The sequence below is a fragment of the Myiozetetes cayanensis genome, unplaced genomic scaffold (genome assembly GCF_022539395.1).
Source record: "Myiozetetes cayanensis isolate MyiCay16 unplaced genomic scaffold, myiCay2020 scf28, whole genome shotgun sequence".
NCBI lineage: Eukaryota > Metazoa > Chordata > Aves > Passeriformes > Tyrannidae > Myiozetetes > Myiozetetes cayanensis.
In genome coordinates this window covers 6,514,822-6,530,687 of record NW_026087499.1, presented here as the reverse complement: position 1 = coordinate 6,530,687, position 15,866 = coordinate 6,514,822, and the positions used below count along the sequence as shown (strand labels likewise).

Here is a 15,866-nt window from a genome sequence, read left to right as displayed (position 1 = left end):
CTGCCCATCGGGTATGTAGCTTTAAGTGCTGCATGTGCCAGAAACGAGCCTCAGAGCAGACAGAGGTTAAATCTCCACCACCAGTGAGCCCAGAGAGAGCAGAGCTCGTGCTCACATGTTGTGGCAGCAGAGTGCTCAGCTGAGTGGAGAAGGCAGGATGTTCACCACCTGAGAATCCATCCCCCTCTAACTCCACCCTGGGATAAGAATTCTAATTTCCTTTCACCTTATCAGACAGAGCCTTTAACCTTCTTGTTGTTTTGCTTACTGTAACCTGCTTTCCAAGTGCACATTTGCTTTTAAGGGGAACAAGGCACACATTGTACACTTGTATTCATGCTGGAGGGATACAAAAATCCCTTTTACTTTCACTCCCAGTCACTTGTGGAATATGGAGACCCATGAAGTGCACTACAACAGTTGTTTCAGAGTGCCAGTAAGACTGTTTAGGACAGGAAATGCAAAATAATTTGAAACTACAAGGAGAAATTAGGTGGGCATCTGAAATGAAAAGACTACAACTGTTTAGAGGAGAGTCCAATAAACAGGGACATCAGAAAGGTTTATGGATCTTGAGATCCAATAGCTTGTGATCTCCCAAGTGTGAAAACAAACACAGAGTGTCAATGGAAAGAGGGAAATTTTGCAGCTTTTCAGAAATGGTATAACACCCCCCTTCTAGCTTTGAGTGGGAAAATGTAAAGGTGTGACTGGCATGAGGCAGAATATTGCCTCAAACAGTGTAATGTGGGGGGGGAATAAGCAGGCATCTTTCTGACAAGGGATTTCTAATAGCACCAGGCCTGGGGGATGAGGATAGAGCCTGGAATTCAAAGGCAGGCTCCAGGTTAGACAGTCCAGGGCACATGATTAATTCAGATGATCACAAGTGCAATTTAGCACCTTAGAATAAGTTAGGGATGAGATCCACGTGATAGCACCAGACACAAGTCCAGCCTGCAATTTCCATTTCTGTAGCTTCATCATCTCCTTCCCAGTCCTGCTCAGAAATCAGAGGCTCATTGAAATGACCAAACCAAGGCTTTTTCTCTGCTTATCCCTATCCCAAATTACCCTGCCCCCAGGCTCAGGCTGGGGAAAGATAGAGTCCTGAGCCAATAAGCCCTTTGTATGGGAAAGAGAGGATCCATTATCTGGCAGTCCTGAAGAAAAGAGGGCTTTGCACCCCCAAGAAGGAGAGATTCCCATTTTCCTAACGCTTTTAATCATGTGAGGGCCAAGATATCAGCATATAAATTCTTCTATTCCTTTTGTGCATGGAAAGGCTAACCCAGGTTATTTCATGACTGCTTTATATTTACTTATCAAACCTTCCTGCCTTTCTAAGCCCTCTGCTGTTCCTAGTGGAAGGATACAGGAAATACTCCCAATGGGATGAATGAGAACTCCTAAAAGTGTCCTGTTTTCTGTAGCAGGATGGGTAAAAGGGTAGTGAAGTCTCTATATGGGGTGCTCTGTGTAATTGTGCTGAGCATAATTCAGCTCTTCCGTGGCATTACAGGTAAAACCCATCACATCTCAACCCCCTCCTCCTCCTCTCTCTATCTGAAGGTGCTCTTTACAGGGGTAAATACCAGCTAGAGAGAAAGAGGGAGTTCAGGAGATAGAAAAAAAGAAGTTGGGAACTGAAAATGATGGCAATTTGTCTGTGCTGCAGACAGACAGTTCTCTGGTTTCAGCCCCCAGCAGCAGCAGGAGGGAGATCTGTTTGCAGTTTAGACAAGAGGTGGGGGCCAGCCTGGCCCAGAGCTCCCAGCATTTGCTGCCTCTCAGAAAACGATCCAGTTACCCCAGGATTGGGTGTCCCGGCCAGAATCCCCCAGACTCAGTGCTGGCAGCTGGAATTCGAGAGGAGAGGCGTGGCATTCCCATCCCCACAGCAGAGAACAGAGGATTCCGTGTGGCCACAGCGGGCTGGGACCCCCCTGAGACCCCCCTCTCACCCTCCTCAGTCCTGCCCCTCAGACAGGCAGAGAGACCCAAACTTCACGTGGGAAATGTGCTTGTTCTCCAGCCTGTAGCACACAAAGCCTTGGGCCTGCCCAGCTCAGCTGCTGCAGCCCCAGAGCTTTTCCCAGGCAGCTTCCCTGGTGTTCTACCTCTATTCCAGACCTGAGAGGTCAGCTGAGAATTTTTATCTTCAACTCCTTCATCCCATGATGATGTTTTTTGTGACACTTCAGACAAAACCACTGACTCGGTTGTGCAGAGGACAGTCCCACGTGATTGAAGCACTACCTGCAGTGAAGTCTCATATCCTGCTCCTTCCTAGACCTTTGTGAGAGCCCAGGGAAACCCGAGCAGTGATTTGTGCTGGTCCCGTGCTGGGAGAGCCTTTGTAAGAGAGAGATTTTGCCTGTTTGGGAAAGGGAACCTCCCAGGCTGACCAGCTGCAGCCACATGAGTCACTCCCAGCTGTCAGGATGCACTTGGTGCTCACATATTATCAGAAAGGAGCTCAGGGGAGCCAGTCCCCCCTGCTCCACGAAGGTTGGTGGGGTGGCAGCAGCTGTCCCAGGTTCAGCTGGGCTGACTCTGGCTCAGAGCTGCCTTGGGCTGGCATTAAAGCCTGGGCCAAAATTTAGTGCAGATACAGAGACACAAAGCAACGTTAAATATGATGAGTAACGTAGTCATGCAGAGTGTGATTTCTGGCCCTGAAGCTTCTGTCTCATCATTTCTCACAGGAGTGGGTTGTAAACCAAGGCTGGGCATGGGTGGGATTTCACAGACACAGTGTAATTATTTCCAACTCGTTTTCCATCCCACAGAGGACTCATTTCCCATTTATTTGAGAATATCCATCCACCTCAACAAGAACAAGACCAAGCACCAAGACATCCTTAGTCAGGTCATTCCTCACACACACAGTGTGTGCAAACTCTGCATCCATCTGTTTGGAATTTCAGCCCTGTGCTAGCCTAGAATTACCCCTCACTGAGCTGGGATAAGGCTTGTGACAAACACCTCAATATCCTGATAAATCATAGAATCATCTCATGGAATGGGTTGGGTTGGGAGGGACCTTACGCACCATCCCATTCCACCCCTTGCCATGGGCAGGGACACCTTCCACTAGCCCAGTTTGCTCCAAAACCTGTCCAAGCTGGCCTTAAATTCAGTCCAGTTACGTCCTGAGCAGCACCAAGAACTGTGAGTGCTGCAGTGAGGGTTGAGGTGGGAGAAAATTCAGTGAATTAAACTTTATATTACAAGACAAAAGTGGAGCCACATTGGCTGTTCCTCTGCTGTTTGGGATGGTGGGAGATCCCCTGGGTGCTTTTCAAACAGCTAAGAAACAGGGTCAGGCTGTATTTTGGGCTGCTTTCATCTTTAGCCTCTTCTGCCACATCTCTTCTGCCTTTTCAAATGTCTTCCTGGTTTTTTTTGGAGGGTTTTGTCCGTTGCTTCACTTCCTGAAAATTTCCACTGCCCTTTCAGATCCAGGCCTGTATCTTACCTATGTCTGACTGTTCCCTGTAGCAGGCTGGGGTCCTGCAAGGGGTTATCCAGAAGCCAAAGGTCATCAGTTGGTTGCAGGTGGCCCCTGTGGAGCTGGGGAACACATCGAGATGCAGTTCAGAGTCAGGCATTTTGTGGACTTCCATAACATGTTATTTCTGAGACCTTTGAATCTTTTAGCAAAACCATGGGATCACCCAGAGATTAAGATGATTCCAGGAATACAAAGAGCCAAGAGAAACTTGTTCACCATCTCATAGTTGTTGCTTTAATTTTCTCAGGGCTTTCAGTGGTGGGTTTTTTTTTTTTTTTTGCTCCATGAGCAAATTCATTCCCAGTGGAACGGCAGATCTGGGGGTTGGAGTCATATTTACAGTTTCTGGTTTATCCCTGAGTTTTGAGGGTGTTCCTGGAGGGACACTCAAGGCACAGCTCAGGCTCTGCCCACAGGTTTCTGCACTAAACTCAGGGAACCTTCTTAGTGTGCACAGTTTGTTTTTCCTGACATCATCCCACGGCTCCATTCCCTTCCACCATCCAGGGCGATGTTTCCTCAGCCTCATCGGGGTGGGATTAGAGATCATCTGAATCCCTGTCAGGAGCTCACTGGTCCTGGCAGAAGAACGAGCAGAGCCAGCTGAGCCCTTTTTTGGGGTGGAAAACCTGGCAGTTGGGAAGGACATGATGTTGCTGGCAAGAGGGGAGCAGGAATTGTGGTGTCTGGCTCTGGAGAGACAGCTCTCCTTCCCTCCTTCCCTCAGTGACACGGATCCCTTCTCTCTGGTGCCTTGTGGTTTTTTTTTCCCTTTTTTTTTGTCGGAGACACTGTGCTTATAATAAGCATTCAAAATGAGTCTTGCTGGGCCAGGAGAAGGGGAGGGGAAGAAAGAAAGGGAGGAGAGGATGAGATTTGGGGGGGAGGGGGAAAGGGAGGAGGGGGTTTAAATAGCAAAGAATTAGAAAAAAAAATCTGATGCAAATCACTAGTAGAGAGAAAATTATGTGCAATTACCCAAGCGATACTGGGCAGCCGTGCCCACCCCAACCAACAAGATCTCATTAACAAGCAGAAAATAAGATTGAAATGGTGTGTAAAAGAGCTGAAAAATGAATTTGAATGCTGCATTTGTCCACAATTACCCCCTCGTTCACACATATTTTATTGCAATTTTTTTATTATTCTTAATCTTTCCATCCCTCAAAGCAGATTGGGAACATCCTGGCATTACAGTTGCTGAGGGAGGAAGCATTAAGGATTCCCCGTTTCCCTGAAAGGAGACCCTTCTCTCGCTCGAATTTTCAAGGGTTGGGTTTGGGCGGATAAGGATTCATTTCTCTGGCTTATCTTAGTGTAGGAACATGTTCTTCTAATATTCTTTAACCTCTGAGGCTCTTGGGTGCCACCCCACACGAGGGTTTTTCTCTAACCTTGCCTCCTGGGTTCTTCTGCCTCCCTTTTCCATCGCTCCTTCCCTCCAGTTTTTTTTCCACATGGTCCCTGCTCTTTTCCCCCACGCTGTCTCCTCCACATTCCTCCACATTGCCCTGCATCCCCATCTCCCCAGAGGGCCATGATTCCCTCGAACAATGTGTGTGCCCTTCAGAAAGTGGCTGCTGGCCCTTTTCTGATTGTCCTTTGCTCCGTGTTCCTTTCTGTCTTCAGCCTCCTCACGACCTTGGGGCAGGATTTTTTGGAAGGAGGTGAACATATCCTAAAATCCACGTCTTTTTTTTTGGCCAGGGGGGTGGAAAGGTGACACGGGAGCTCCAGGTTCCCCTCTGGGAGAAGTTGGCTCTGCTGAGACTGGATTGGCATTTTTCCCTCGCTTGGTGTCAAATGCAGCTCTGTCTCCCTAAACTTTTAACCTGTGTGTCCCAGCAAAGCTGCTCATTTTTCCACAACAGTTTCTTGCCTTTTTTTTTTTCTTTTTACATTTAACCAAACAAAGCCCATCTGCTCTTGTCAATTAGGTGCCGCTGCTCCCGGCAATGGCAAAAGGGGAGAACGGAACATTTTTCTCGTGTGAAAATGAATACGTATTCATTTGCCTGATTCCTGGTGACTCTGTTTCTGAGTAGGGCGGGAAGGGGGAAATTTGTATCTGAGGGGCCACTTTCTGTAAGTCTTGAGGTTTCGTGACTTTCCTTGTGACTGGTTTGGGTGCTCTGATCACATTGAAAACCGATTGGAAACAAATCAGTCAGCATCTTATTGCCTTAGCTCGGACTCTGATGCCCTGACTGTGTTTATTCCTGTGTGATTTCCTCCCCACGTGTTGGTTATGAAAATATGAAAATATTAGGAACACTGAAGGTTTTCAGAGCAAACAGTTGATTCCTGAGCCTTAGGAGCTTTGGCAGTCCCTTCAGTGGGTCCGGGATCAGCCCCTGTGGCACTGCACCTTTTGTAAACTCAAGTATCAGCAATAGAAAAATTGGGGAGAAAGGGAGGAATAAGGAGAAAATAGGAGAAAAAATACAGGAAAAATCCTGAGGAGAATGACATGATGACAGCAGGAAGAAGAAATGCAAAGAGGTGTGAAAGTGCCTGATAAGCCCCAGATGTTGGAGCAGGGAGCAGGTTCTTAAGGCGCCCAAGGCTAAGACGTGGAAATCTGTCCCCACAAATCTTTAAATATCCCTTCCCACCCAGACCCCACTCACGGGGTGGTGGCAGCAAAGCCCACGGGGTGGAACAGGCATCACAGGGGCTGGAATTCCTGCTGAAATCCGGACAGGACTGGTGGGGCTTTCAGCTCTGCTCAAACACCTCTCCTCTGGGTCCTGTCTCCTTCCCACCCCGGGGAGGGTAAGAGGGACTTGGCCGGGAGACACAGACTCGGAAAATTCAAATGCAGGATTTGCCCTGCTTTCTGATTAATGAGGGAACTCGAGACAAGGCAGGCAGGGCAGATAGAGAAAATGAGAGATTAGCAATTAATGCAGCATCCAGCCTGGTGCCGGGCACTGCCGAGCGACCTCTGGCACGCAGAGCCGAGCGTTCCGCCGCGTGGCTGCGGGAGCTGCAATATCCCAGGGACCGGGGAGCTGCTGCGGAGCCGCCAGAGGAATCGAGGGAGCGCAGCGGGGAGAGGCAGCCCTGGAATGAGGGAAGCGAGATAGAGGGGAAGCTTAAAAGGCAGGAATGCAATAAAAGGAATAATTAGGATTCAGAGGCAGGAGCACGTGTGAGCAAGGGCACCGCTGTCCCTGCGTGCACACCGGTGTGTGCCCGTGCCTCGGGTGTGCCTATTAAAATCTGGGATCGGGGTGACAGCTGTGCTCCAGCTGTGCCCTGCCTGGGAAAAACCATCTAGGGTAGGAAAAAGCCACAGCAATATTTTGCAGTGGAGCAGGCACTAACCCCAACGTGCCCCCTTCATGTTTTCTCCACAAAGAGGGGTTGTGGAAGTGCCTCAGCTCCAGTGGGTGCGACAGAACAGCTGGAACGTCAAGCTGGGAGAGGAGGTGGGACAGTGTGTTGCAGGTGTATGAGGGTGCATTGCTCTCCTGGAGAGCTTCCAGCCTTCCCCAGCTCAGGAATCAGCACAGAGGGAAGATGGACACGGGACTGTGTGTTGTTCATGTTAGGGGGACATGCCAGGACCACCAGCTTTCCCAGAGCTGCTGGATGCATTTTGAAAGGGGTCATTATTCAGCAGGGTTTATTTGCTGTTTGCTTCACCATCTCTGTGTGCTAATAATGAAGGAAACCCACATTCCCTCCCATGCCAGAGCCAGCCAGCTGCTGGGATCACTGATGGATGGGTTGCAGCATCTTGAGGGAAAGGTTACAAGCAGGATGTTGGGGCTGACAGGGAAGACTTTGGGGGCTGAATCCATCTCTGGAGCATCCTGGAGATGTGCTCGGAAGAGCTGTGCAGTCCTGAGGCACGAGGAGAGGTTTATGGGGGAGATGTATCCCAAAAGGATGCTGTGCTGGGCTTTTGTGTGCGGTGGAGGAGAGTTTGGTGTTGTGTCAGCTTGCAGAGTGTTTGTCCTGCCGACTCTCTTGGTGCACTGGATGTTCAGGGGGAGCAATGTATGGCTGTGCAATATGAGCTTTAGGAATTTGGGGTTACAGGGCTAAGCAGAGGCTTTTGTAGAGTGCAGGGAGAGTGGGAAGCGTAAAGGAGAGGACACAGAGCTGGGTGGGCAATGGATAAATAAGGGGGAGTTCTCAGGTTGTTGGGCCTGTGCCACACGGGGGGTTCCAGGTGCTGGATGTGAGGGAAGATGTTTGGGTGCTGGAGGCCTGCAGGATGCTGCTCTTGCCTCTGTCAGACAGGCGTGCACAGGATCAATTTACAGCGGGGGCTGGAGATCACAAATCCCAGCAGGGTCTGCAAGGGGGGAGCAGTAAATTGATCAAAGGTGCGGAGGGTCTTAGCTCGCCGCAGTAAGCTGGAGTCAGCCCTTAAGCCTATCCAGTTTGGAGATGAGGGGGATCTTATTTCAGGGAATAAGTACCTGAAAGGCAGTCACAAGCCATGTAGGGGAAAGGGTGGGGTGTGCTGGCCAAGCAGATAGAGGGAAATCACAGGGGCTGTCTGCAGGATGGAAGGGAAAGAGGCAGAACTGACACGAAGGGGTCGTTTTGGGCTTGTCCTGAGGAATCACAAGGAGTGGTTTGTGAGATTGTAGAGAAAGAGGCAAAACTGACACCGAGTGGGCTAATTTGGTGTTGTTTTGAGGTAGGAATTCACCCACCAAGCCAGTGCAGAGATAAATCAGGGATGTCCATCCGGCCCACGTGAGTGGCAGCTCTCACCACGGCTGGCTCAGTGCAAAGCTTGGTCTGGGACCCACCAACATGTGGGGCCAAGGCTGAGCTGAGGCAGCCCTGTGGTTAGTCTGGAGAAAATATCTGTGCTGCTTCATGTCCCACACCTCCTTCCCACTGCCCTTTGTGGAGGGACACTACCGTGGGGACGCTCCCATCAGGGAAGGTGGGAGAGGGAAAGCAGAGGCTGCTGCTGCTTCTTTCCCCCGAGATCCAGAGTGGCAGAGAGAGCCCCTCGCAGCCTCCTCTCCCTCTCTGCGTCCCTCCCAGCTTTTCTTCTCCCTCTCCCTTCCCTTCTTCCTCCCTCTCCTCTCTCCTTCCATTTGATGTGGAGGAGAGCTGTCTGCCACTCGTGCGTCTGTACCGAGAAGGGATCAGAAGTTTCAGCGAGCGCTCGGCGCCTCTCCTTTGATCCATGTCCTGAGGCCTGCTTGACAGCGAAAAAAAGCATGGAGACAAAACGACTCAGTCAAAGTGATTCCTGACAACTGTCTCCATGAGATAAGGAAGCTCTCTGTGTCTTGGTTTTTTTTTTTTTTTTTTTAATACCGCCTCTCCGTTTCCATAAGAAGTGGAGTCACTTTAAACCAGAGGAGCCAGCCAACAGCTTGGCTGCACAGAGAACTGCTCTGCCTGAGCTTTATCATGTTTCCTGTCTCCCTTTCCATTCCTTCCCCCCTCCTTTTATTTTTTTTTTCTATAAAAGCCTCTTTTTCCCGTTTTTCTTCCCCTCCTTTCCACATGCTGTGTTACCCTGCCGCCTCACCCCGATGCTGCCTCTAATTATGCAGCTCCAGAGAAAGCCCAGTGCATTTGCAGGTGGCCAGAACATTATTCCACTCAATCCCAACCACAGGGAAATGCCTGCCTTTCCTGCAAGGGGCTGGGGGGGAGAGAGAAAGCCCTGTACATTATCTGACAATAAGCAATCCTTTTAGGAATCGGAGGCAGCCTCATTAACAGACAGGCATAATGCACTGCTGGCCACTTAAGTGGTCCTTGGAGCTGTTCCCCTGCTGCTGAGCCCCAGATTTTTTTAATTATTGTTTTACTTCTCTTCTCTGGTTCATGTCACATAGGGAAGTGTCTCCCCCTTTTCCTTCTGACCTCTGGGTTGTTTGCAGGAGTGAGTTTGCAAGGGCTCAGTGACATTAATCCTCACTGGAGGATGCAGGACTTGGGGTGTGTTGGCACATGGAGGAGCAGGATACACGCCTTGGAGTGGGAATGTCCCCAGACACACAGTTCCCTCAAGGACAAAGGGGATGAGAAAGGCACAGGGAGGTGGCCCCACAGATGGTGATGCTGAGGGCAACCTGGCTTGGACAGGAGCCAGGGCCACCTAATGCAGGTGAGGAGCTGTGGGAAGGCAGACATGGCCCGGATCGCTGCTCCTGTGCTTCTCCATCCTCAGCTTTGTAAAGCTGGAGGGGACTGGAGGTGACAAAGCCTGGCTTAGGAGTGGGCCTAGAGAGGGGTAGGTGGCTCAGAGGTCCCTGGCAGGACAAGGGCCCAGCCCTGTGCTGAGTCTGGCTCAGGAGATGGGGACAGACCCTGTGGAATCATGGAATGGTTTGGGTAGGAAGGGCCCTTAAAACTCATGTAGTTCCATCCCCTGCCATGGGCAGGGACACCTTCCCCTATCCCAGATTGCTCCAAGTCCTGTCCAACCTGGCCTTGGACACTTCAGGGACCAGAGTTCATCCCAGCAACACAGACCCTCTTTGCCAGGGAGTTCCCGTTCCTCACTCGCCATAATTAGGGTATTGTTGTAGGTTTGCTCCCAAGTCAAACTCCATTAGCATTCAGGATGGGGGGTGGAGGGGAGTGAGGGGGGACACGTGGAGGGGGAGATTCCCTTCCCCCCAGAACTGCGCTGTGCCGCGCTGATAAACAGTAAATATCGGGGAACAGGATTTCCACATTATCTGAGCACGGCAGAAAATCAAAATTTCAGTCTAAATCCGAGGAGACGAGGCTCATAAGCTCCTCCAGCTGATACAGAGCCGAGCCCAGCCGGCAAGGCTCAGGAGGCACAAAATAACATTTTTTGTTCAAAAAAAAAAAAAAAGAGAAAGAGAAGAAAGCAAAAAGAATGAACGAGAGGGGAAAGGCAAGAAATCTTTGGGGGCTGACTGCAGGAAGGGAGGAAGAAGAAGTGGTGCAAAGCAGAGCATTGTCTGCTGTTGCAGCCCTTTTCTGATGAGGAAATAAATACCCGGGTGTGCTGGGGAGGGGGTTTGGCCACCGCCCATCCAATGAACTTCCCAATCGGCGTCTCCAGCTCTGCGAGTGGTGCTTGGGGATCGACCTGTAGGACACCAACAGCTGCTGGAGGCTGATGGCAAACCTTTAATTAGCGATTAGAGTGCACAGCTGAGCACAAATCCAGCCCCGAATTAGGAGCCACATGGGGTCCTGCCGACCCTAAAAGCCAACCCTGGATTCAGCAGCTCTGTCAGGAGCAGGGCTCCCCCAGCTCTAATGAAGCTCAGGCCACTCGTGCTGCTGAAAGCATCTCCATGCCCTGCCCTGGCCTGGCACACAGGGCAGGAGCCACCCCAGGTGTGCCCCAGCTCCTGCTGTGGGACTCGTGTGCTGCAGCGAGGAGAGGATGCCAAGGATACCTGAAAGAGCTTCTCCAGGGGATACAGGGCTCCCTACAAACAAGCAACAGTGGTGAGAGCAGGTCAGCACTGCAGGAGAGCAGGGCTGGAGGTGCTCACTGGGACTGCAGGAAAAGGCAGGTGGTTCTGCCTCTTCTGAAGGAATTTGCTCCATCCCAGCTCGTGGTGTGGTTTCAAAGTGCTTTCTGCTCTCCCAGGGACCAAGGTGGTTCCAGTGCCAGATGGAACAGGTATTCCTAGAGCATCCAGCTTAGCTGCTTGCTGTGTCCCAGACATCTTTGCATCCTTGGCTGCATCCATGCTCTGTTGCCTGATCTTCCCTGTACATGAGACTCCATAAAAGCATCGCTTGCTGCGCAATCTGTAGCTCCAAGTTTTTAGCCCAAAGGAATGTGGCTCAGAGGCTTTGAGTTATCCCTGAGGCTTTCAGTCATCTCTGCTTGGAGAAATGAAGAAAAATAAGCAGGGACTAAGTCCTGAAATATTTTCTTGGTTCCTGCAGCAGCCACTTCCTCCTCCTGCCCCATCACTGGGCTCAATATAACTCAGAAAGCAAAGAAATTCCTCACTCTGAGCTGTCTCCTCAGATCTCAGCCCAGGTCTCAGGAATGTCCAGTCCCCTTTCCCTACCTCATTTCTACACCCAGCTAGGAAGTGGCATTTTAGGGTCTGTGTTCTAATTAGAGCAGGTTTCTGGTGTAAGCTCTGTCCAGCCATACAGACCCAGGGGCTATTGGTGGAACTGAGCACCCAGGATTTTGGTTTCTCCCAGGCAAGACTTAAAGTAACTTTAGTGCTTGAGTGAGTTCTGCTGCCAGAGAAAGGAGGGGGTTTATTTAGGATGAGGAGGAGACAGAGGTACCTTTGGAAACCTTTGGAAACAACAGACTGGCAACCTGACTTCCACTCGTTGCACTGTCCACCCAGATCTTGTCCTGCACTGTTTTCTCTTCTCATCAGTATTGGGGCAGTTGGAGAGGGCTGGTTTTCCTGAAGGATTTGTGCTTTCCCTTCTCTTACACAGAAACCCTAAAAGTGAAAATCTGAAAGTCCAAACAGGGGGGAATCTTTCTGGTCACATCAGCTGGGTCTGAGGTCAATGGTACCACAGTGCCTGAGCTGTTTTACATCAGCTCAGAACCTGTCCATGCATTTTAAAGAGAAAGTGCCCCACATCTCTTTAAAAATGAAGGTCTTTATCCCATTCTTTAAGACTGGAATTTGAAATCCCTTGGCATTCATGCAGGGCCCTGTTCTGCTGTTGAGCAGAGTTAGCACTGCCTTGGGTTCCACTGTTTGAGCACCATCAGCACAGAGTTTTGGCCTCCCTTAAAGAAAAAAAGTCTGGTTAAACACTGAATCACGTGCTGGACTCTGATCAGCACACCCAGATGTATCAAACACAGCCACCCAACACAAACCCCACCAGGGGATTTACAAAGAGTCATGGGGTTGTTTTGACTCTGAATGTCTCTGGTGGCTTTTTCTATCCAGCCTTTTACTGAGCCTCAGGCAGCTCTTGCCCTTGGCCTGTTGGCCAACCCTCTGAGTATCCTGTTTTTTCCCATCACACCCACGTGGCTACACCAGCTCTCCAGCCACGTCCTCCCAGCCATGCCACAGGATTTCCAGTCTCTCCATCCATCCCACCATCCACAGCCTCTTCCTTCTTCCCACCCCTCCCATCCCAGCTCCCGTGTCTCTCCCTGCCTGCTCCCCTGCCTTTATTCCTCCCTGGCTCCCGGAGCTGCCAGAGGGTTTCTCAAACCACCAAGAGCCGCAGGTTTGTCTGGAGGGCAAGAGGTCAAGCACCAGCAAGTGTTTCTGTTTAGTTCCAGATACCAGCCTGACAGGTGGGTGCCTCTTGATTAATTCCCAGCTCCCCTAAATGCTCCTGTCTCCATGTGCTGTGGTCCTGTTCAAGGGTAGGCAAAGTTAGGTGGGAAAACAGGAGAATATTGGAATGTGTCTCCACCCAGGCTCTTACAGTGGGATTATGGCCTGGAGCAGTTACAGGTCTTTACCTCCAGCACTTGGTGTGCTGACAGTACTTCTGAGTAAAGATGTTTGACCAGAAAGTACAGCCAGAAACCTTCAAAGCTCCCAGTTCTCCCAGCTTGGCTGCTGTGGTGCTGTTCTGGACTAACAGTGTCTTCTTGCTAATCTACAGCGATGCAAATGTCCAGCTGAGGTTGGTATGGTCCAGGAAAATAAGGATTTGGGATCAAGGGAGCCTCCTCATCCTCTGAGGTGTGCTCTGAAGAGGTTTGTGAGCTGTGTGGTGCAAGGTCTGCTTGCTGTGAAGGGCATCAGTCACCTTGTGTTGGTTCCTCACCACTGAGAGCTGCGGTGGCAGATTTTGGTAACCCTGGAGGCAGCACAGTCACACTGTGGGGATTCTCCCTTTCAGCCTGTTGTCATTTAGAGTTACAAGGAGAGAATATCACCCAAATCCATTCCTCTTGCCTAACACACTTCCATGGGGGATCAGTCACATCTGCTGTGTGTGGTGAGCACAGACAGATCTGCAGAGCCTGACTCAGACCTCAGAAAACTGAGTCACTCTCTGTTGATGCCATGGACTATGGAGATTTGTTTGGCCATTATTGGAACAAGTCTTTAGTTAGAGGCCAAGCCTGAGGAATTCTCTGGCTCCCTTTCTCATTCCCTTTTTCCACGTGCTGCTTCCTAAGTGTCCAGAAATCCCAGGAATCTCACCAGAACACCTCTGCACATTTCTGGGAGAAATCCCCAAGGTTTGTGTAGCTGAGTGAATTTCAGAGAGGAGGTAAATCCCATTTACCCAGTTAATGCTCTGCATGGTCCTGTGGAAGGTTTCAGTGGAAGAGTCAAGAGAGGGAAGGAGTGTGGTTTAGTGACTCAGGTGATTCGTGTCCCCTGCTCCCAACTTGGCTGCCCAATCCTTGAAAACTGGGGTTTTTTTCCCACCTGTGTATCAGGAGTGGATCCACCAGGCAGGAATGTGGAGAGACCAAAATCACAGAGGGCTCCAAAACACACTGAGGAGCAGGGAAGGCCAAATCCAGAATCCTAGAGGTGCTACAACCCTGATGAGCAGCAAAACATCCAGCAGTGTTGAGGCCCTGCAGAAGCAGCCAATGCCTGAACACTATTTTTTTTTTTTAGTGTAAAAAAAAAAAACCAAACCAACCCAACTTATTAAAATTTTGCCTGGCTGCATCTCCTGCTTATTCAAATACTGCCAATTTCCGTGGATCTCATATCAGCTCCCAGCATCTCTCAGCCTCTATGCTTGGGTTATATGGGAAGAGAGAGAGAGAGGGGGAAAAACTGCAAGCAAAATAAAAGCCACTATCTGACAGAATCTCTCCTGGGGATCTCAGTTATTAAAAAAAAAAAAAAAAAAAAAGAATCATTTTTCTCTTCACTGGTGTTTGTTAAATGTGCAGGAGCCATAGGCAAATTTTTGCTAATTTTGTGCATGCTTTTATCATACTGGTGATTCACTGGCAGCTTTATCCTCCGATAAGTGGATTAGTTGTTGAGCTAAACAAAAAGGTGTTTGACAACCAGGAAGCTCTAAAGAACATATTTGTTTTCCAAAGAATGGAGCTGTGTTTGTTGCTCAGTGCAGTGTGGGGTGTTGTTCTGAATTTCATTAGCCCAAAGGAAAAGCCTCAAAGCTTTTCTCCCTTGCACAAGGCTGTGGTGCAGTAAGAGCCACCTCCCTCCTCTCAGTGGCAGGTTGGTTTGATTTTGTTTGCTTCGGTTCAGTGGTTTGGCCCTGCAGTGATGCTGAGGAGGGAGTGGTTAAGGAGTGGTTGTGTTGCACAGCATTTTTTTGGCGGTGGGGCTGGGCACACACCGGATTTATTTGGGAATAAACATCACAGCTCTGCTGGATGGTCAGCAGAGCCCCATGGCTCACAGTCAGACCTGGACTTTTAGGACTGGAAGCTGAACTGAGGGCATAGAGAGATAAATTGACCAAGAGGAAGGACATTGGGCTAAAATAATAAGCTTAACTTTATCTAAGACTTTCATCATCATATTTGAGCATCTCATTATCCCAGGATGTGTCTCTCCTCATGGGAAGGTTGTTATCTCCAAGGCCAAGAATTGTTATTTTATCCTGCTGAAATGTAAGGTAGGAACCTGCAACTTTGTCAAGACCCTTTGCTGGCCCAAACCCTCTCCTCTGAAAGTACTTCCTATTTGGCAATTCTATATTTCTATGCAGCTGTATCTTTGTTTTCAGCTCTCTCTGCCTCTCTCCCCACTCAGCCACCCACAGCCCTTTGGCCATATTAGCCAAATGCCCAGGAATGATGGGGATTTTCCCCTTGGAGCTGCTGAGAGCTGGGTGACAGTCACAGCTCTGCCTGGCCCAGGGGGTCCTCTCCAGAGTGACCGTGAGCAGATTCCTCAGGAGGATCCAGAACGGGGCACTGTCCTGGCCTCTCACATTTTCAGCTCAGGGGATTTCCTTGCACAAAGGTGGTTTGTCTGGTGACTCTCCATGGGCCTTACTTCCACCCACTCACCCAGTCTCCCCTTCAGTTTAGCCTCCACTGCTTTTTGTGGCAAGGACTCCCACAGGATGACTCCACCGAGTGAACATCACTTTGTTTTCCTCCTCTTCCACCCCTCCTACCTTCTGGAAGTGACAGTGGGTGGTTAATCAATATTCCCCCTCCCCATGTCATTTGTGACTTTTTAGGCTGCCATCAAATCCCCACAGCCTGGGAAACCAGGAATAGTGCTGGTTGATTCCACCCCACTTCCACCAGCAAAGCTGATGGGGAAATGGTTTCCCCTCCCTTTGCTCGACAGTTCTGCAGTGATGCCCTTGGCAGGAGTGATGTGGGTTTGTGGAAGGGCATTTTGTGCGTGGACAAGGGTTGGAGGCACCAGCTCGGGCATATAAATCCCTGGGGATGCTACTGATAGCAGTGGGAGATGGAAATGAGGCATCTTTTTGCATCCTGGTA

General features: G+C 50.0%; 1 protein-coding gene across 6 annotated transcripts in view; it reads left to right on the top strand.

The window, feature by feature from the left end:
- The window catches only part of PAX7 (paired box 7), a 101,950-nt gene that overhangs the window by 66,961 nt on the left and 19,123 nt on the right, over positions 1-15,866 (top strand). The gene's annotated exons all lie outside the window — the stretch shown is intronic.